This window comes from Stenella coeruleoalba, assembly GCF_951394435.1.
Source record: "Stenella coeruleoalba genome assembly, chromosome: 9".
In the NCBI taxonomy this organism is placed as follows: Eukaryota; Metazoa; Chordata; class Mammalia; order Artiodactyla; family Delphinidae; genus Stenella; species Stenella coeruleoalba.
In genome coordinates this window covers 27,550,897-27,573,931 of record NC_137155.1, presented here as the reverse complement: position 1 = coordinate 27,573,931, position 23,035 = coordinate 27,550,897, and the positions used below count along the sequence as shown (strand labels likewise).

At 36.8% G+C, this 23,035-nt stretch overlaps 1 protein-coding gene across 1 annotated transcript in view; it reads left to right on the top strand.

Moving 5' to 3' along the window:
* The window catches only part of SEMA3D (semaphorin 3D), a 207,120-nt gene that overhangs the window by 6,829 nt on the left and 177,256 nt on the right, over nucleotides 1-23,035 (top strand). The window contains exon 2 of the mRNA XM_079931570.1: nucleotides 20,962-21,056. The gene's annotated coding sequence lies outside the window, so the exon portion shown is untranslated. The remainder of the gene's footprint in view (nucleotides 1-20,961; nucleotides 21,057-23,035) is intronic.

The following is a 23,035-nucleotide window of genomic DNA, read 5'->3' as shown; positions in this document are numbered from 1 at the left end:
GTGACAGCTGTGATATCAGCGTGCATTTAGAAAAAGACTTATCAAAATTGGTGAATTTTGCATAGCCATTTTAATATTGAAGACGGAAGAAGAAAAGCAACATTTTTGGCATATTATTCTTTACCATTTCAAGAAAGGTAAAAATGCAACTGAAACGCACAAAAAGATTTGTGCAGTGTATGGAGAAGGAGCTGTGACTGATCGTGTCAAAAGTGGTTTGCGAAGTTGCGTGCTGGAGATTTCTCGCTGGACAATGCTCCATGGTCGGGTGGCCCAGTTGAAGTTAAAAGTGATCAAATCGAAACAATAATTGAGAACAATCAACGTTATACCATGCTGGAGATAGCCGACATGCTCAAAATATCCAAATCAAGCATTGAAAATCATTTGCACCAGCTTGGTTATGTGAATCTTTTTGATGTCTGGGTTCCACATAAGTTGAGCGAAAAAAACCTTCTTGACCATATTTTTGCATGCGATTCTCTACTGAAACGTAATGAAAACATTCTGTTTTAAAAACAAATTGTGACGGGTGATGGAAAGGAGATACTGTACAACAATGTGGAATGGAAGAGATCATGGGACAAGCGAAATGAACCACCACCAACTACACCAAAGGCTGGTCTTCATCCAAAGAAGGCAATGTTGTGTTTATGGTGGGATTGGAAGGGAGTCCTCTATTGTGAGCTCCTTCGGAAAACCAAATGATTAATTCCAAGTACTGCTCCCAATTAGACCAACTGAAAGCGGCACTCGACGAGAAGCATCCAGAATTAGTCAACAGAAAATGCATAATCTTGCATCAGGAGAATGCAAGACCGCATGTTTCTTTTATGATCAGACAAAAACTGTTACAGCTTGTCTGGGAAGTTCTGACTTGTCGGCCATATTCACCAGACATTGCACCTTCAGATTTCCATTTATTTAGGTCTTTACAAAATTTTCTTAATGGAAAAAATTTCAATTCCCTGGAAGACTGTAAAAGGGACCTGAAACAGTTCTTTGCTCAAAAAGATAAAAAGTTTTGGGAAGATGGAATTATGAAGTTGCCTGGAAAATGGCAGAAGGTAGTGGAACAAAAGGGTGAATACGTTGTTCAATAAAGTTCTTGGTGAAAATGAAAAATGTGTCTTTTATTTTTACTTAAAAAACCGAAGGCACTTTTTGGCCCACCGAATAATTTGCATTTTCTTGTTGAAATGGGGTGTACATTCTTTTAGAGCTTTTATTTTTATAGTAATGATTTTCATTACAGATAAAATTCATGATCATTGCTGAACGACTAGTAAACACAGATAAGCATAGAGTAAGGGCTAGTAAGAATTTATCCATAAATGTACTACACACAAATATATATATTAATTCTTAGCTTAAACATGAAATTTATTTTAAAAATAAATTTTGTATGTGACAGCTAGTGCCTAGATCTCATTTTCTAACATTATTTTCCAGTGAAAGGAACCAGGGATCCTCAGAGAAATAGCTGATTCTAGGACTGGGGCAGGAAATGTATGTGAGCCTGGATCATCTTGTGCCAAAAAATAAGTGTTCCAGACACCCACATACACTCACCACACCACATATGCACAATGACAGAGGTATGTCAAAGGGTCATAGGAGCCAATTAAAAAAGCTCCCAATGGCCAAAGCTGGAATAATATGAGCAAAAAAAAAAAAAGTATTATTGATTATAACCCAAGGTATAAAATAAATATCCACGAGACCATGCTGCTATAAGTAAATGATGAATAAATTAATAAATGAAGGAGAAGAGACAAATCTCCCATCCAGTAGAATTTCAAAACAATTTATGTAGATACTCTGCCCTCAAGGAAGGGGAACATAAAACTCCTTACTTCTGAAATGAGTTGAGCATGGTCACTTCCTCTAAAGAGTACTCAGGATGGTAAGGAGGGAGAGAATACTTTACAGTGAATAAACCTAGCAGAGACTGTCTCAGCCAGGTGATCATGGTCAACCTCAGTAGTCCTAAAGCATGTTGATAATATGTGCCCTTGATATGAGGGATGAAAAGAACACTGTCCCTCTCAATCTCTCTCCCCAAAACCTATAACCCCCATAAAACCATGTGAAAAATATCAGACAGATTCCAGTAGAGGGACAGTCTACAATATGCTTGACCAGTACTCCTCAAACCTATCAAGATCATCAAAACCAAAGTGAGCCTGAGAAACTATTGGAAGCAAGACGAAGCCAGAGAGACACGAACTAAATGTAATGTGGTGTCCTGGATGGGATCCGTGAAAAGAAAAAGGACATTAGATAAACACTAGTGAAATCAGAATAAATTATGGAGTTTAGTTAATAATAAAAAGTCAATATTGGTTTATTCATTGTAACAAATGTCCATACTAATGTAAGATGTAAAAATAATAGGGGAAACTAGATGTGGGTTCTCAGGGAACTCTCTGTACTATCTTCTCAATGTTTTTGTAAATCTAAAACTGTTCTGAAAAATAAAGTCTATTTTTAAAACTTGTATTTGAAAGCATATAGATTAACCATGGTGAGAAACTGTATAAAAAGTGAACCATTCTCTGGTCAGAAAGGTTAATGTCATTCAATTTATTCTCCTAGTTCAAGGTGCAACTATTTTACCTTTTTTTTTTTCTGTCGATACTAAATATAGTAGTTCTCATTATAATAAACATGTATTTTGAATTAGTTCTCATAATTACTTATTTTTCAAAATAAAATATATTACTTGGATTAATAAAAATTTTCAGATCACCATTGTGGGAGGTTCTCATGCAAAGAAAGCTATGTATCAGTCATGTCTTATAAATCAATCTTAAATATTAAAAGAGAAGGCACACTTTTTTTCTCCTTCAGTCTTTGCTATTTTATTGATATTGACAAGGTCCATCCTCTGTGCCAGATGTCTTCAGTTCTACATGATGATTGTGCTTTCAAAATTCTTGCCAAAATGGCTCAATGACTATGTATTCTTGTTTCTCCTCTTTGAATCCCAAAGACATCTACTACATTAAGTATGTTAAAGATTATTTCCTATCAAATGTTATATGTATAATACACTTATCATTGCTATTTTGAAAATTAAAAATGTACCTAGGAAGCTTCTACATCCCCTCAAATTCCTAGAAGCTGAGACTTAGATGTGTTCTAGAAATGTAGATATGGGCTGCCATTTCCCTTTCTACGTGTGTGTGTGTTCGTGTGTGTGTCTGTGTGTGTGTTTTCAATGCTTTCCCTCACTTTATGTATATACTTTCTATATATAAAAATCACATATTATTCTTTCTATTCCCTGTGTTACAAATCGTTGCATATTTTTTTTAAGTCTGAGTTTTATTCTCTTTTAGTAATAAGCTGTCTTGCTTACTGTTGGACCAAAAGTCCTGTCATTTCACCTTTCTTATTGAAGCTTTTATACATGCTGATGTCATTTTTTTACTGTTATCTCATATTTATAATTATTTAACAATTTCCTGACTCTGTGCTTTACACTTAACTGCTTTTTGTTGAATTTGTGCTCTACCGTGGCAGTTGTTGAAAAGTTTAAACTTGCTTTTTTCCCCCCCGCTTGTTTTTAGTTTGTGAATCATAGCACACAAAAAACACATTTCAACAACTTGTTCAGGAAAAGCCATGGAATTCAATCCCAGAATATGTGACTAAAGGGCCTCTTTTTTGGTGATACCCCATTGAACTTCCTGAAATAATAATAATAATAATAAGTATCTGAAAAAGACTCAGATCAATACAACTAATATGCTCTGGGATGTCATTGGAATCTTAGATACAAGGTTTTCATTTTCGTTACACAGGAGAATTGAGTACAATTTTGAAAAGAGAGATCCTGCCTGTGATAATTTAACTCAATCAAAAAAAGGAACGAAGAAATATAAAATTCTGACCAAAACCTTTAGAAATGCACATACCTAATTTGTATAGTAGAGATATGTGTGATTTATATTTTTGCATGGACTACCATTGTCTCCTTTTTTATTTCATATCAACATATTTTCAAGTAATTGGTGACTTATGAATACATAATTATAATGAGTATTATTTTTAAAAAATCGTTTCAAATGAAAATAATCATCTCAAATCTCATCAATTTTGAGGTTTGACTCTCCTTATCAGAAGACAAGTTTTTTAAATAGTAGTGAAATTGTATACCTATTAACTTTACCCTTGACCTATGTTCTGATTCAAAATTCATTCTTTTGGCCACATAGCTTCTGTCTTGTAGCTTCAGATATTTCCTTATCATAATCAAATTAGGGTGTTGTAAGTTGCTTTCCGAGCAGGTTGGTAGAAGGTTAAAGTAGCCAGACTATTCTGTCTGCAAAAGTATTTTCATGATGAAACGGTGTAAGATGAGTTACGTATAATTTTAAAATGGAAAATTGATATAAATCAAGAAATTATTTTATCAACTTATGAAGACTTTTATCACCAGTAAAGTAGCTGTTCAAAAGCATTTGTACTGGATATAGAGATGAGAGAATAACATTTTCCTTTCTTTGGCTTGATTCACATTTCACAGAGCCCTGGGGACTGTTGTCTGAGACTACACTGTGATAAGGTTTGGCAGAGACTGTTCATTGTTCAGGTTTTAAAAAGGGCAAGTTGGGCTTCCCTGGTGGCACAGTGGTTAAGAATCCACCTGCCAATACAGGGGACACGGGTTCAAGCCCTGGTCCGGGAAGATCCCACATGCCGTGGAGCAACTGAGTCCGCGAGCCACAACTACTGAAGCCCGTGCACCTAGAGCTGGTGCTCTGCAACAAAGAGAAACTATCTCAGTGAGAAGCCCTCACACAGCAACGAAGACCCAATGCAGCCCCAAATAAATAAAATAAATAAATTTAAAAAGGGCAAGTTTTTGGCAGAAATAACTTACATAGAAGAGGAATGCTATGTTTACCCATGTGCACTCAATAAAACCCTTCAAAGAGCTTGGGCTGAGATAGTAGGATTCCTCACTTGACCCTACCCTCAGTCTCTGGGTGTTGATTGTTTGGAGCCCTTCTTTTGTTGTGTCATTATCACATAGGCCTTTTCATATTCCAGAAAATGGTACTTTTGATCCATATATCAAAAGTTATTAGAGTACAGTGAATAGTCATTCATATCCTGTGCACTTTCACTTGAGACTTAGTAAGAATAAGAATTGCATTCAGATCTGCTTTCCCCTAGTATTTATCGAACGCATAACCATCATCTTCATGATAGCCACCAATCATTCTTTTATATATTTGTAACCCTTGGTTAGTTCTGTTAATCAGAAATGACAATTTAGACTTTCCCGTTTTTCCTTTATTGTGTACAAGTGGTGTTAAAAAGTGTGCTTTAAGTGGATAATGTATTAGGATGAGCCAAAACTAAGTCTCGTAAATTCCCCAAATTAATAAACAGGACAAACTAGCATCAACCACATGGGCCTACCATTTCTGTACTCTTTCCTCGCGGGGCTTTGCAGTGATTTCTCCTTTCACTTGGACAATTTTGTCTTTTACTGCCATCACTTCTCCTGGCCCCCAACCAATGCCCACTCCCCTAGCCACCCTCACTTATGTCTACTAAATCTTGCTTGGAAAAGTGTTTTTCACTCAAATTCTGCCCTCCTCTTTGTAAGATCTTTTTCAGTTTCAATAACTATTACTCTCTCTCTCTTAGTTGGACTAAGTTTCTCAAGAATAAGGATCAAATGGTTGCTACCTTGACAGCTTTCTTCATACTTCCATGCATATCACCTAATCTTGTATATATAATAAGTACACCATCTATAATACATGAATATAAATTAATCTATTCAGTATCCCTTACCTGTTTTTTCCTCTTGTAACTACTTTAGATGTGTAATTCATCATAAAGGTTATGTCGCACGTGCATTCCTTTTTTGTAAAGGTTATTTCACACATATTCATCTTATTCTTGATGCCTTCCTATCTTGAATTCCCTTTTCATCTTTTCTTTAATTCACGAAGTATTTGTTGAGTGCCTGCCATGTACTGGGCACTGTAAGAGTCACTGACAAAATACAGTTGAGAAACCTTGGCTGCAATCATGAAGTAGATGATTGTAAAGGAGCTCATTAGCATCCTGGGTCAAATCAAATCTCTTTAAAACGAAAAACAAAGGGTCCTATTCATAGTCTTGGCCTTTTCTCTCTGCAGCCTTTTTCATTATGTCACCTTCTTCCCTAACCTCTACTTTTATCTATGTGGAGATTATGCTTAGAGTATTGTCGCCATCCCTGACTTCTCTCTGGGATCCCAGGTATGTCACCACACCACTACAACACCTGTGGGCTAGTGTTCATTGCTCAACACTGTATACTTATAAAGGAGGTCACTCTGGTAACTGAAAGAATCTTTGATTACTGTAACTTTAAACTGAGGCTTTCAAGTGCGGGGGGAAATGTGGTGCAATGGTTAGGACTATGACATACACACCCTACTATATATAAAATACATGACTAATAAGGACCTACTGTATAGCACAGGAACTCTACTCAATACTCTGTAATGACCTATATAGGAAAAGAATATAAAAAAGAGTGGATATATGTATATGTGTAACTGATTCACTCTGCTGTACACCTGAAACTAACAACATTGTAAATCAAGTATACTCCAATCAAAATTAATGAAAAAAAAAAGACTATGCCCTATGAAAGCAGACAGCTTGGATTCAGATCCTAGCTCTGTCACCGCTGAGCTGTGTGGTTTAGACAAGTTACTTGACGTTTCTATATCTGTCTCCTGTCTTTTAACTGGGGGTTCATGAAGGCACTAACCTCATAGGGTTATTGTGAGAAATAAATAGGTTAATATAGGTTAACAATCAAAATCTGTGTGACGCATTACAGTGTCTGTGTGTTATCTTTCTGTTATCCTTACACAGATGATGCAAATTACACATAGGTCAGATTCTCACACCACCTACCCACTGTTCTGCCTTCTTCTTTATCTGCTGAGTTACATTCACCTCATTCAAAAAAAGTCCTTTATTCCTGTCTTACCCCTAGGCTCTTCATGACATTTTTTTTTCTTAAATTCCATATATATGTGTTAGCATACGGTATTTGTCTCTCTCTTTCTGACTTACTTCACTCTGTATGAAAGACTCTAGGTCTATCCACCTCAAGATATGGGGAGGGGGAAGGGTAAGCTGTGACAAAGCGAGAGAGAGGCATGGATATATATACACTACCAAACGCAAGGTAGATAGCTAGTGGGAAGCAGCCGCATAGCACAGGGAGATCAGCTCTGTGATTTGTGACCGCCTGGAGGGGTGGGATGGGGAGGGTGGGAGGGAGGGAGACGCAAGAGGGAAAAGATATGGGAACATATGTATAACTGATTCACTTTGTTATAAAGCAGAAACTAACACACCATTGTAAAGCAATAAAGATGTTAAAAAAGAAAAAAGTCCTTTGGTGACCTTCAGGTATATTCCTGAAGAGAATGACATTTTAGGATTGGCTATTACCACCTTTTCAAGAGACATCAGTTGGGGGCACAGTGCAACAGACCATGCTATAGGGATGTGAGGGAGAATCCAGGGCAAAGGAACCCTTCAATACCAGCTGTCTCAGAAGCAGCAGCTACTCATAGAGGCTAAACAGCAAGTAATAAAATCCTTTGAGGCCCCATCTAAATTTCCAGGTTTATTTTGTAGCATCCCACCGTTTCTTAGCTATCTACCACTGGATTTATAACACTGCATATTTCCTTAATGAAGTGCTCTGTCCCCAAATAAACAATACAGATATGTTCAACAACTTGCACATCCCCCTGCCCCTGACTTTTTTCACCCAATTCACAGATACTTCTCTAGCCCTCCAGTATGGGCCTACTGTCATTCTAATCCCCTTGCCCACAGATTACTTCCACTGTTTGATCACCACCTTGTCCCTGTACCTCTACTAACCAGTTATTGCTCTTGAAACCTCTTATTAAATGCTCTCACTATTGTGCGGTTTCAGAATATTCTATGTTGGTCCCGTTTATAAGGAGTGAAGGGAAACACAGTGACCTGATTTGCTCTCCATCCACTAGAGGATGTGGAAATTGGCCCAGTGACAGTCTCTTGTAGTGCAGTCTCATTCCCAGGGACTAGACTTTTTCTAGACTCTATACCAGTGCTGAACTTGGTGCCCTCAACCAGCTACAAAGAGGTCCCTGGATTTTTGCTCCCTAAATGTTGGGCTTCAGGGGAACTTGCAGGAACCTGCAGTACAGCACTTATGGAATCCAGTTCCATAAGTGAGGCATCTCTCAAGGAGGAAGTTTCAGAAGAGCCCAGAGATAAATGGGTAGCTCCTGCATCTCGATATAAGCAATCTAATACACGAAGAACACCTTTGTCCCATGCTGCCTCACCTTCTCGGCAGTTCTCTGCAATATAACTAGCGACAGCAGAAAGTATGTTAATCACTGATATTTTCCAGAAATTGAACTTAAAGGTCACTTCAGCTTCTGAGCAAGTGGAAGTGAAACTGAATAATGTTCTAGTTATTTTATGGGAAAATACTTTTCTAATGCCATGCTTGGTATTGTTTCAGATTAGTCTGTTCCCGTAATTGCCACTTTTGCTTATGAATGTTCATCAATATACTTTATATGAATAATAATTTATAAATTGTTTTATATATCTTAAATTAATTATGTATGTTATATATATCATATTTATAACAATATGTAAGACCCTATGTCTATTTCACAGAAAGTGAAATGTTTCAGAGATAAGATAAATAAGTTTACTTGAAATAATTTCTAAATATTTTCTAAATAATTATAAAGCCTCTCACAGTACTCATCCCAGGAATATTAAATATTTTCCTGTGGTTGCAAATAGAGTGACGTAAGTGGATGTAAAATGTTTCATCTCTACCTATCTGTCTATATAGATAGATAGATATATCTTTAGTATGTGGCATTTTCTATTCCATGAGTTCTTAAGGATGATTTTATTAGAGCAAATTAAGAGAAGGAAACAATTTTAAAAACTAGAACCCAGAGTCAATTTAGTTTGTTTGTTTTGCTTTTGTCAATTCACTCTTACTCCTGTCCGTTTTTTATTTCTTTCGTGAGTATTTATAAATCTCCTGGCTTGTCTCTTGATGAGATTTTAAGTAAGGGAGATTATTTATATTACTTTTCTAAATACGTATTTTGCTGGGGCAGGGGAGTCTTTTTTTCAAATGATTACTTTTAAGTGTCATTTATGGGGACCAGCCAGGCTAACAGTAGTTTTCTGGGTAGATCCAAGGTCATTAAAGAAGTGTCACCCGGGCCAAGGTAGCACCTCCTGTTCCAGGTCTGTAGCTCAGGACTGAAGACAGGGAAGGTGGAACAGTCCTGAGGTTCTCGTGCATGTTCTTCTTTGGGGGCCCCTATAATTCCTGGGTTGTATCTGATGGCTCGCTCCTTCTCTAGCTCCGTCACTGGTCCCCCTTTCTCTTCCTCCCACTAATTGCAGTTTGCCGACAGTTCTGTTCTTTTCTCTCTACAGACTTTCCTCCCTGGTCCATTCACTGTCCTCATTTTCGTTATTATTTAAATGAGAAAGACAAATAAATTATTAATCCTGACCTCTCTCATGGTCTTGATCCCTCTGCCAGTGCTTTTTCCAGTAAACCCCAGTCTAAGGCAATTGATCATCCACTTAACAAGCAGTTTAAATTCTTATTATGATCTCATCATGTACTTTCTTCTATTATGGCTGTGATTTTGTACACACAAATGTTTACACTATCTCGTGGTGGAAAGGGAGCACACTTTAGAGTCACAATTTATTATTTGGGAAAATTCGTTGTTATTTAACTCTACCAGCTTTGGTATACTCATATATTGGAGTGGGGTAAATGACAGCGCTGTATTCAAAACACATGTGAGTATTAAATGAGAAAATGTAAATAATCTCTCCCAGTGCCTGACACCCTTGTTATTTAATAAATCAACACTAATAGTTTTATTTCTTCTCACCAATATTCATTAAGCGTGTTTTACTGTTTACAAAAGCCTTGAAATGCCAGGATACAGACTTTGGATTTTATTCTGCAGGCAACTGGGAGCCACTAAAAGTTTTTGAACCATGAAATAACCCAAGAATTAATATTTTAGGAAGATGAACCGAGGAATAGTTTTCAAGGAGACCAGCTAAGAGACTCTTTATAGATAAAATAAGGTCTGGACTAACACGCCGGTGATGAGAATAGAAAATAAGGGTACTAGAGAAATACAAGGCTATCGTATCAGACTTTTACTGTTTGTTATTTATGTATTTCACGATTTTGCCCTGTATAGTCAAAGCATTATTATTATGATGGGAACTTTGCTCTCAGCCTGACTCAGAACTGTTTTATATTCCTCTCAGAGCATAGATGTGTTAGCATGAAAACTTTCTCATTGATGTTATGCTTTTTGAAACCAATGTATATTGTTTCCAGAATTCACAATATCTTCCCACGTATAAGGTCTGAGGTCACACTTGATCTCAGCAGGATATAACATATCTCATGAATTTTTTCCTGCTAAAGGAAGTTTTAAATATTTCAGGTTGCGAAAATAATCTTTAGATACAGAGGATGGAGAGTTTGTGTAGACAGCAACTTTCAGGCAGATATCACGGAACTGGAAATATAAGCCAATGACTATCTTAACTAAATATTTAGTTTGTGAAATAAAATAGTGAGTCCTTATTTTGTTGTCATGTATATTTAACATTTAGCATCCGGTATTTCTCATGCTGTTCATTCTTTTGTCTTTTTTTTTTTAATCTTTTGGTATCCTGTCTATTTTTCAAAAGCTAATACAAATCTCACGTTCTTCATCAGAATAACAATTCATGAAACATAAATCAGTTCGGTAACTTATTTTCCCTGTCACACATACTCACATTTTATAATAAACTATTTTAATTTAAAATACATTTTATACCTCTAGCAAACCATCCACTCCTAGGGTGGAGATGTATGTCCACATCTGGTTCATTCTCCTTGACACCTAGCATAGCAATCAGTCTTTGTTGGTTTGTAATTACAAGTGAAAAAAAAAAAGAAAAAATCAAAGTAGACCTGTGAGAGTCAAAAATAAGATCCTGAGTCAGATGTAGCATCAGCAAACTATTATTTTGTTTAAATAAATAATGAAATAGATACTTCAGCTATTCTTTTTAATTTTAGAAAGAATCTGAAAATCATAGAATCATTATTCTTCTCTTAATCAAAGACATCTAAAATAAGTCTCGTAGATAGTAGTTATTTAATTAAAAAAGATATGTTAGGTAGTAGTTGAACCTTGTGTACCATTTAGTCAATAAGCTATGGAAATGGTTTAAGTACTCTATTTTGCCTCCTTACTATCAGTTTATTTTGGCTTTAGATTACCTGCATTTGAAAGACTGTTAAGAACAAAAATTACTATGTGAAAGTAGCAGACAACCTGTTAGTTTAGGAAATAGTACTCCTAAAGTTCAGTTTTACATTCTAATAAGTATATTGAATTTGTGCATATCCAATATGGAATTTTGGAATTTCTGCAACATGGGTGTATTTTGTTAAAACGTATTTAAGAGAAATAGTACCTGAGGGCTTTTGTTGTTTGTTTGTTTTAATTCCAGCCTGGGGAATAGAGGGTAAGCCTGATAAATTGTCAGTCTCAGGATACCTATTTTGAAATGCCTGTAATTAAAAAAATGATAAATAGTAAAATAATTTTTTGTCTCATAGACTTATGGTATTTCAGAATAAAAAAAAACCAACTTGAGAGAATGTCTAGTCCAGCTGCTTAATTTTACAGAGAGGACTGAGGATGAAGTAATGTGAGTTCTTCCTTCCCTCCCTCTCTCCCTTACTTCCTTCCTTAAACATGAAAGAACAACTTCTGTATTCAAAATTGGTGCTGAATGTTTGGAGAGGAATGGCCCCAGGCTTGAGTAATTCATGATCCACATCTATAAGACACTGGTTGTAGTGTGTTCAGAGGCACACAACTGAGTCATCACAAAGCTGAGTTTATAGCTGACGTCTCTTCACTCCTAGAGGGGCAGACATCCTGCACTTTACAGATGTCGACACATGATTTAGAAAATAAATTTAATGTGTTCTGCGAGAATTGTCGACACTTAGATCCAGGCAGGGTGATGACTGCTAGTCACATAATCATGACCATTTCTGAAAGAATATATTAATTTTCTTATCTGATAATCAAAAGCTCTGTTCTGATCACCAATGCTATAGAGCTGCACTTGACCTGATCTCTATCTACTTTCATTATTTAAAAAAGAAAAGGGTACATTTATCAATGTATACCTTATATTAGCACAATAGAATTTTTAATCTATATATTCATGTATACACACTCTTATATATACATATATATACATATATCTGAAGGGGAACAAATACGTCACCCTCTGAAACTGCCTCTTTGGCATAAGGCTTATCTTGCCCTGGTTCTTTTTAAGAGACAACAGGTGTAAGAGAAGCTCTGAAAATCTAATAGAAGTTACCCTTTTGTAAGAGAAATTTACATTTATAAAGGAAATATCCATTTGTAAGGGTGTCTTCCACTCCGTACCAGGAAGAGAAGGATAACCGAATCTTAAACTCTTTTTGCTGGAGAAGGCCACAGATTTAGATCTGCATAACAACCACGCCCTTGTTTGTTAAGGACTGGTGTCCAACTGCACATACCCCCCCCCACCAAAATGCTAAGTAATAGGTAGATTATACTGGCAGAGATGGGTCTTTTCCACATTTTTAAAATATGAAACTCTGGTACAAAATTCTGTCAAGCCATTCAACTGTAGTGTAGACTTTAATCCAAAATAAATGTTCTTATCAAAAGTATTCACGTTAATAGTATCCTCTGCGGTTACTGGTTTGCTGTTTATAGTTCTTTGTCTGTAGGAGGTAGCCTTATGTAAAATGTTGCCACTTTCCAATCATCATTTGGGTGTGAACGAAGAAAAAGAGATAACATTTTTACACAATATCATGCTTTCTGGATGTGGTCACCTTTAATAATAGAAACCAAAAGAAACATTTCCCAAAGTTCTACCAGGAAGCAGATGTGCAGTCTTATTTTTCTCTTAATCATGTATTTATTTATTGCATTACATCTTTCAGTTGTGGATATTTTCCTGTAGAGGGAAATTCCATCCTTCCTGGAATAATAATTCCCCAAATTTTGTATGTATTTTTTTCAACTGATGAGTTGACGTGAAAATACAGTCTCCCTTCTTAAATGTATCGGTCTTTTGATCATATCTCTATATAGGGAGAGCTTGAGTGCTTATAACTCTTCCTGAGGATATTTCTGTGGTATCAAAAAAAAAAATTCAGGGAATTTTAGGGGAAAGTAATCATATTTCTACTAAAATTCAAACAAATGCATCTCCAACAATAGAAGCAGTTTCATGGAAAATCTTAGTAACATCTAAAGGTGAAAAGTTATAGTAACTCAAACTCCTATCCTTCTAGCTTTTTCATTTCTTTTTCTTCACTCCTGCTGAAATGATTTGTCTCCATCAGAACATCCCAGCCTTGGCTGTCCTCCATCTTTCCAGAATCTCTTGGTTTCACTTATCTATGTATCCAGCCTAGATCTCCAGATCAGGCATTTCAAACAAACCTTTTCAGCCTACTGTAACTCTCATATGCTGATGTAGTTGACGTAGTTTCCTACATAATGATGCATATACTTGTCTGAGCTCTTCGATCTTCACATGGGTTTCTATTAGTCTGGGTCTAATGAATTACCTGCTGGTTCACTAGCCCATCCTTACTGGTGGATATTACTCTGGACCAAATAATTTGTGTTGATCTCAGAACAATCTTCAGACAACTTTTGACAAATTTGATAATTTATACTCACCTTCGCAACACTTATACACCATCATTCAGACTATGGTATGATCACTTGTTTTGGCCACAGTCTGTTACATGTTACACCCTCCTGTACAAAACCTCCAACTCATGTTTCTTTATATCTTCCTGGCCTTCAAACATAAAATGTGTAAAATAAAACAGGATTTTATTTTCTTAACCTCTTTATTTCTTTTGTAATGATTCAACTAGTAATCTGAATTTAATTAACAATCATCCCTAATGCAATGTAGAGCATGTGTTTTGGGCTTAGTCTACCTGGGCTCCCTTCCTGACTGTGTCACTTATTGAATTGTAGCTTTGGACATTTTTATCTTTTCTGTTTTAGTTTCCAGAACTGTAAAATGGAGTAATAAGAATATTTAACAGGTTAATGTGGGGATTAAATAAATCAATGAGTTCTCAACTTAGAATAGTGTCTGTTCTTTAGTTATCCCTGCATAAATGTTAGCTGCTGTTATTTTCACTTTCCTTTGCTCTTTATTTCCAGTTAGTTCAGCAAGTTTTCTTAAAATTTCCCTTCTTTTTTTTTTTTTTTTTTTTCTTTACGGTACGCGGGCCTCTCACTGTTGTGGCCTCTCCCGTTGCGGAGCACAGGCTCCGGACGCGCAGGCCCAGCGGCCATGGCTCACGGGCCCAGCCGCTCCGCGGCTCGGGGGATCCTCCCGGACAGGGGGGCACAAACCCGTGTCCCCTGCATCGGCAGGCGGACTCTCAACCACTGCGCCACCAGGGAGGCCCTCCCTTCTTTTTATTCTCACTGCCTACACCATGATTCAAACCTTCATGGTCTTTTGCCTGTATTATTTTAATAGTCTCCTAATTCATATTACGGTTCTCATTTAATCATAAGCTCTAACTAACTTAGAATGTTGCATTCTGAAACCTTTATCTTGGTTAGGAACACTGTATTTGGCAAGATAAAGGTTTTATAGAAAAACACATAATCTAAGCAAAACTAAAAATGGCATTAAGTATCATGAGTATGTATATACATGTGTGTGTATGTGTAAGAAACTTTGTACTAAATAAAAGTGAAAGCAACCTCATTCTAACCAAATTAGATACTCATGGTTATTAAACCTCCTTATATTGCTAATCATCTTGTTGGTACCTTCCGTGTTGATTAAAAAACTACTGAAGCATGTGATATGCTTGCGTATATATTTATATAATTTTCTGTTAGGGAGACCATATACCTTTTAAAATTTGTGAAGCAGTTTGCATTTTCCCTTGATTTATATATCTATTGTCTCTACCATATCTTCTCTCCATAAAATGGGCCTCCTTATAACACACTTATTCCTGTTTTATATGAGAGAGATCAGGAATAGTTGATGCTCTTTTGTTTAAAGGGAATGACCAGAACTGGACTTAAATGTGAATTTTAAAAAATTGTTGTACATATGCATCAAGTTACTGAAAAATCACAAGTAATGAAACCATTGTGGGTAAGGCGCGACATCATCAGCTGTACTCTGCTGCCACTGTTGTCATCCATTCCCTGTCCAGAGTGATGGCAGAATCCAGTTTAAGTGCTTTAAATTGGTATGACCTGGGTTTAATCTAAATTTGCAGCTTAGATCACACTTATTTTACCCACACGAAATTATAACATCACCTCTTTTCTCATACCATATCTTATGTCTATTGAAATATTACCCACTCTCAAATTCCAGCTTAAATGCTATCCGGACTATGAAATTTCCACTCCATTCCCCTCCCATCTCAGTCAAGAAATAATTTTTAACAATTTAGTTCATATTTTATACCTCTTTTATAGCACTTACATTCTGTCTAAATTATAGCTGTTTGTATACATGTTTTTTTTAAGTACACCACTGTTATCCCCTTTAGTAAAGGACCACATTTTTTTTTTTTTTTTTTTGCGGTACGCGAGCCTCTCACTGTTGTGGCCTCTCCCGTTGCGGAGCACAGGCTCCGGACACGCAGGCTCAGCAGCCATGGCTCACGGGCCCAGCCGCTCTGCGGCATGTGGGATCTTCCCGGACTGGGGCACGAACCCATGTCCCCTGCATCGGCAGGCGGACTCTCAACCACTGCGCCACCAGGGAAGCCCCAAGGACCACATTTTGTTGACCAACTACAAACAGAGTACAGTGGAGTTGAATCTTATACAGGTTCTAAGTTCAATATTTAAAGTTAAAATTTCATCTTTTCAATATTATCCTGAAAAGTCACTAAAGTAATACATAAAATGTTTTATACAGCATTTGTGTGCCAGGCTAGGAGCTGACATTCAGTCTCTCAAAAATACATAACACTGAAAGTTTTCCTTCTACATTGAATCAAGTCACTGACTTTTTACTTCAGCACAGATGAAGTAATTGGCTTGTATTTAGAGGCTGTGTTGTATGAAAAAAAATCCATGCCTCTTTAAACATGAAAATCAAATACAGCTTGAGGAGATGTTTAGACTATGAGAACCGAGAATGACTAAAGGGATTTCTTTTTTTTTCCCCTCAAGATTATTTTTAAAAAGCTAAGTGGTCTAAAAAGTCTTTCTATCTTCTTGGTTTTCATGAAATTTGGTTGCCTACTTTCAAAAGAGTTTGGATAGGTAAGTAGGTAGATAGACAGATCGACAGATAGATGGATAGAGAGGTAGAGGTTTGGGTAAACATATACTAGCTTGGAGGACTATATCAAAATTTTAAAACTTCTGTGCATCAAAACAAATAACAGAGTGAAAAGGCAACCTATGACATAGAAGAAATAATTGCAAATCATATATCTGAAAAGGGTTAATATCCAGAATATATAAAGGACTCCTACAACTCAATAACATCAACAACAACAAAAAACTGATTGAAAAATGAGCAAAGGATTAAATCGATATTTATTCAAAGAACATTTAGAAATAGCCAATAAGCATATGAAAAGATGCTCAATATCACTAATCATTAGAGAAATGCAAATCAAAACCACCATGAGTTATCACTTCACATCTATTAAGATGGCTACTGTCCAAACAACAGAAAATAACAAGGGTTGGTGAGGATATGGAGAAATTGGAATCCTTGTGCACTGTTAGTGGGAATGTAAAATGATCTACCCGCTTAGGAAAACAGTCCAGAGTTTCCATTAAAAAATTGAAAATATAATTACCACATGATCCAGCAATGCCACTTCTGGGTATATATCCCAAAGACCTGAAAGCAGGGTATCAAAGAAATATTTGCACACCCAAATTTATTGTGGCATTATTCATAATAGCCACGAGGTGGAAACAACTGAAATGTACATCAGTGGATAAATGGACAAACAAAATATGGTGTGTATATACAGTGGAAAGTGATCCACCCTTAAAAAAGAAGGAAATCCTGTCACATGCCACAACATGGATAAACTTTGAAGACATTATGTTAAGTGAAATAATCCAGTCACAAAAAACACATGGTGTATGATTCCAATTCTATGAGGTGTTTAAGTAGCCAAACTTATAGAAATAAGAAATTAGAATGGTGGTTTCAAGGACTGAGGGGAGGGAGAAATGGGGGATTATTCAATGAGTGTAGAGTTTCAGTTTTGTAAGATGAAAAAGTTCTGGAGATCTGTTGCACAACAATGTGAATATACACAACAATACTAAGTTGCACACTTAAAAATGGTTAAGATGATAAATTTCATGTTACATGGGTTTTTGTTTACCAAAATTAAAAATGATTTAAGAACACTAGTTGAGGGCTTCCCTGGTGGTGCAGTGGTTAAGAATCCGCCTGCCAATTCAGGGGACATGGGTTTGAGCCCTGATCTGGGAAGATCCCACATGCCGCGGTGCAACTAAGCCCATGCACCACAACTGCGCTCTAGAGCCCGCTCACCACAACTACTGAGGCCATGTGTGTGCCACAACTGCTGAAGCCCGCGCACCTAGAGCCCGTGCTCCACAACAAGAGAAGCCACAGCAGTGAGAAGCATGAGCACCGCAATGAAGAGTAGCCACCGTTCGCTGCAACTAGAGAAAGCCCGTGTGCAGCAATGAAGACCCAACACAGCCAAAAATAAATAAATTAAATAAATTAAAAAAAAAAAAGAATACTAGTTTAAATAACTAGTTTAAATCTAGGATGTGTGGCATTATACAATGTAGTTGCTCAGTTCAAATTATTATTCAAGAAAGGCTTTGCAATAGAAACATTGTTAAAAGAGCAAACTTCTACTCAGAGAGACCTTCATTCAAATCCATGCTCTGATACTGACTCTATGACGTGAAACACTAGTTTAACTTCTCTGAGCATCAGTTTCATCACAAGCTAATTTGGATTAAAAATATCTACCTGCAGCAGCTTGAAATGAAAATCATTGAGTTTAGCGCATAGTAAGCATTCAAAAAAGGTTGTTTATTATCATTATGATTGATGGTTCCATTTAAAAAAGGTTTATAACTTACAGTGCAAGTTCAAGCCTTCTTTGTTAGAACAGGCATCTGTGACTTTACTCATTTCAATTTATATTTGGAAGATAGGCAGGACTTACTTTTTTTTTCCAACTGTTTTTGAAAGGGCATTCAGACATGAAATGCTTGATTATTTACTTGAATCAGGATTGAAACACTTGGCTAGTTGAAGGCAATTCTGGGAATTAGAAAAAGGGCCCCTCTCTGAATGACTGAAGCTGGGTTTCTGAATTGGGTCTTTCAAAAATAATAGGGTTCTTTGCCCATTTTCCATGAATTTACATTTTTCATAGAACATTGCTTTGGATCAGATAAAATTTAAGTAACATCTCTCATTTTTTTCATTACTTTATTAATCGTTCTCACTCTCCTTACATCCTTTCTGTTGGACACTGGACTCTTTCTTTCCTTATTTATTTTCCTATCATGTGTACTCTCTTTATATAGCCTTTGTTTTTTTCAGATTCCAGTTCTTATTTTTCAAGTGTGACAAATATACTGTCATGAATTTTTAGAAATTTAGCTTTATTTTACTCTTCACTTTCTCACAAGCACTATGTTCTTTGCTTTGCAAGAATTTTCTTACTAAATTATGATTCTGTTGTGTGGTGAGTGATATTATTTTCTACCTTACACAGATGAGGAAACTGAGGCACAGAGAGATTACATCACTTGCCCAAGTTCCCGCCTACTAAGTGTGAAGAATGGGATGTGGACCCAGGAGGTTTGATTCCAAGGCTCAGGCTCTCCAGTTCTACACAAATATTACCTCATTTTCTTGAAGAGGCACTTTCAAAGACTGCCTTTTTTTCCCTTTCCTTTACTCTCTCTATGTTTTATATTCCTACTCATTTGTTTTAGGAATTTCCCCCTTCCCTTCAAAATGTAGATTAACATTTTACAATATACTGCTTTCCCTCTCCTGTTCTGCCTTTCTTACCGCATCTTTGTCCTTGCAGGTCACTAGCTCACTGCTGGGGATGTCCTTGGCCTCTGAACCTTTGCCTTGTGACATTCATTTGCTGACTCAGTTCCTTTCCTTCTGTCTTCCAAGGAGTCTGAGCATTTTAAATGTTACTTTCCTCTCAGTCAGTTCCAAGATGATGTTTGCCTCTGCTAAGTGTATTTCCTTTAAGCTACTGGGACCTTCTGTTCTGCAGATTGCTTTTTGGTGCATTTGGAATGAAGTTGCCAAGTTTCTTTTTGTGCATATGCTCGCTTTTCACTTCCTGGAAACTTGACAGAGTTTCCACTCTTTTTCTACATTGTTCTCCCTTCACTCCGCTAGTATACCTCTGCCATATTGTTTTCTCTCCACCCCAGTTCCCTTCAAAATCCCTTGTCCTGAATGCTTCAATCTACCAGAAACTTCCACTGTCTTTTTTATTGTGGCAAGAGTTGTATTTTAATTAACTACAGTATGTCAGTCTGTGAAAACAAATGGCTATACATTCTGGAAACTTCAGCAAACTAAGTTTTGTTATTATTTTTTTACCTGATCTACTCCATCTGCTTCTTTCATTTCTCTTATAAGAATTGTGCTTTAATGATTCCCAAGAAACTCATAATGAGGATGTGGCTTTACCCAGTAATCACTGTATGTGAACTATGAGTGCTTATTGGTGCTGTGATTGAGGACGCAAATCATGTAAGAAATCCAGGGCAGTGGAAAGATCACCGGGCATGCAGTCAGAAGATGCCAGTCCTTGCTGTTGGTTCTTAATGTCAACTTTATTTTAGCTTCTACAGTATCTCCTCTTATTCTCAGCTTTGTTATTTGTAAAATGGAGGATTAATAATACCTAATTCCAAAGGTGAGGTTCAAATGAGACAAAAAGCACACGTGTTTTACAGTTTGGAAATAGCTACACAACAGGTACAGATTATTATTAGATCGACTCTCAAAGCACAGAGATGAAAGTTTGTCAAGCACATAAAAATTTAAATGAAAACGAGTGGAGAATATGACCAGAACTGTATAAGAATTTCATTTATTTAGTTTTCTATCGAGTATCGGGAGTTTTCTTAAAATTTTGAAATCTGCACTTTGGGTTTTATTTAATGGAAGAAAACTTCAGCATAGCCCTATAAATATTTGAGTGTGTGAGGGTGATGGTGACATGTTTTGCTGACCCAAATATCGTAATCCAAAAATGATACTATGTGGGTCGTTCACAGTTTCTTCCTATGATAGGGTGGCTATTCCAGTATGATTCGTAGGGAAAACACAGATGGCCTACAAAGACATGCAGCAGCATGTGTTATTATGGATGAAGTTCCACCTGGGAATCCTTTGCTTCCTTCTGTGAGGAGTCATGTCACTCCCACAGGAATGGTGATTTCAAGGTTTTATGTCTCCCCACATGTCTAATTATATAAGTGATTCATTTACATTTTAATCTTTAAAAATACCGTATTGCAAGTGAACACATAGAATCACTGGAAGCCATACTAAAAGGATCTATTATCCCATTTTATTCCCTTCTGAAAACTGCTGAATTACTATACCATTTCAAGCCATTAATTAATGAAGACCTTTGTATGAACAAAATATGGAGGATAAAGCTAAATTTTTCAGTTCTTTTGAAAATTGAGCTTGAACTGTTAAGATGATTCCAATTTTTTTTATTCTGTTGATTGCTTTGTCCTCTAGAATCGTGGTAACCATCTGAGTGGTCAAGTTGCTTGTATCTTATGCATACAGACTGATATCAGCTGTTTCCTGGGACGTGCCTCGCTCCATACCAGGTGAACAGATTTTTCACTTGTATCTTTATACTTCCCTTCCTAATTCTAGGGTTGCCTTCTTTTCTGCCTTATTGCAATTATTCTCTATAAACCTCTCCCCTTAGTACCAGGTTAAATAATAATGTTTCTCCTCTAGATTATTTATGTCCTTTGCCTGTTTGTAGATAGCTACTTTGCCCATCCACTTGTCGCCCTGCCAAGATGTGCTCATTTAGTGCTTTAATCTTTTATCATCAGTCATTCTTCTCTGCATCTTAATCACTGTTCCATCGTGTCCCTGAACTCCTTCCAGCTTCTCTGCACCTTTTGGATAATGAGGTGCCTGGATCTGAGCACCAGGTCCGGTCCCATGAGTCCTGTCTAGGAGGGTCCCATTGCCTCCAGGCTGCTGTGATGCCTTCTTGTTCCCTGAGGTGCTCATTAGAGAGGTGATGCCTGTCTCTACAGGCAGAGTCAAGCATGGCTTCATCGCCCCCGTTCTCCTATAGCTCCCTTCTGGCTAATCCTTTTTCCAGAGTGACAATTCCAATTTCTCTCCTCCCCCCTCATTTTCTGGCTCTCTAGCTCTTGCTGTAAGTTTGTCCCTGTTGCTCTTTACTGCTTTTATTTTACTTATCCTGCCTGACTCATGATCTAATTCATCTGTTTTTCTCCCCATTTCTGTCTTTTTCTTGATCTAACGCAACATCTTCCCAGTTCCACCATTTTCTACTTGGTGCTGATAACAATCTCTGCCACTCTGATTGTACATGCATCTATCTCTTAACCAGATCGACTTCTTTCATTCCTCCATGGGAAAGATACGCTTATTCCCTTATGTTTATCTAATGTCTTACCTTGTCATTTTTTAACGAAACAATAAGTAGTTTGACATTATTCTGTTAGGCTTGAAAATTTAGTTTTATCACAGTTCCTCAGAGAAATGAGCTATACATTATGTTTAATACTACTGTTTGCAACTTAATAAAATGACATTTAGTTCAGTTTTTAATCCATAAATTATATATTTTGGGGAAAGATATGATAGGTATAATGTCTCTGAAGTAGTTACAATGTAAATCATGGTTTGTGTTTCTTAAATACTTGTTAATCCTTTCTTCCTTCACTCCATTCTTCCCTGTCTTTCCTGCTTCCTTCCTCCCATCACATAATGGTCCTGAAATCCTGGCATCTGCAGGATAGCGTGAGGGAGAGAATGCAGCACCTGTGATTCTAGACCCTGCTCTAAAAGTGATGAACTGTACAGCCACGTTGAATCACTTATATCGTCACTTGTGTTCTCATACATAACAAGAGCTGGCTTCAAAAAAGTGATGATTAAGGGAGAATAAAACAGCATTTTATTCACAATTTATAGCAATATGAGAGATAACTCCTAAATAAGTTTTGGGTCAAATTAAGGAGGACCTTGACAACTGGAAAAGTTTTATGTGAAACAACAGAAGGCTTCCCATTGCTTGTCAAATGAATTTTATCAAAACTTTCAAGAGTATGAATGTGGTTTGAGTAAAAATGGAGAATTGAAGTGAGGGAGGCTGGAAAAGTTGCTAGGAAAATGTTATAACAGTTCAGGAATTAGATAGTAAAGACAGATAAAGATTAGAGCTTGGAGGAAAAGTTGAATCTAGTATTATGGATTTGGGAACCAACTTTAAAATCAGTGGCTGGTCAAAAGTGGTTGGATTGTCTTACCACCTGGAGTGTTTTTTATTTATTATTATTATTTTTAACATCTTTATTGGAGTATAATTGATTTACAATGGTGTATTAGTTTCTGCTTTATAACAAAATGAATCAGCTATACATATACATATGTTCCCACATCTCCTCCCTCTTGCGTCTCCCTCCCTCCCACCCTCCCTATCCCACCCCTCTAGGTGGTCACAAACCACCGAGCTGATCTCCCTGTGCTATGCGGCTGCTTCCCAGTAACTATCTATTTTACGTTTGGTAGTGTATATACGTCCATGCCACTTTCT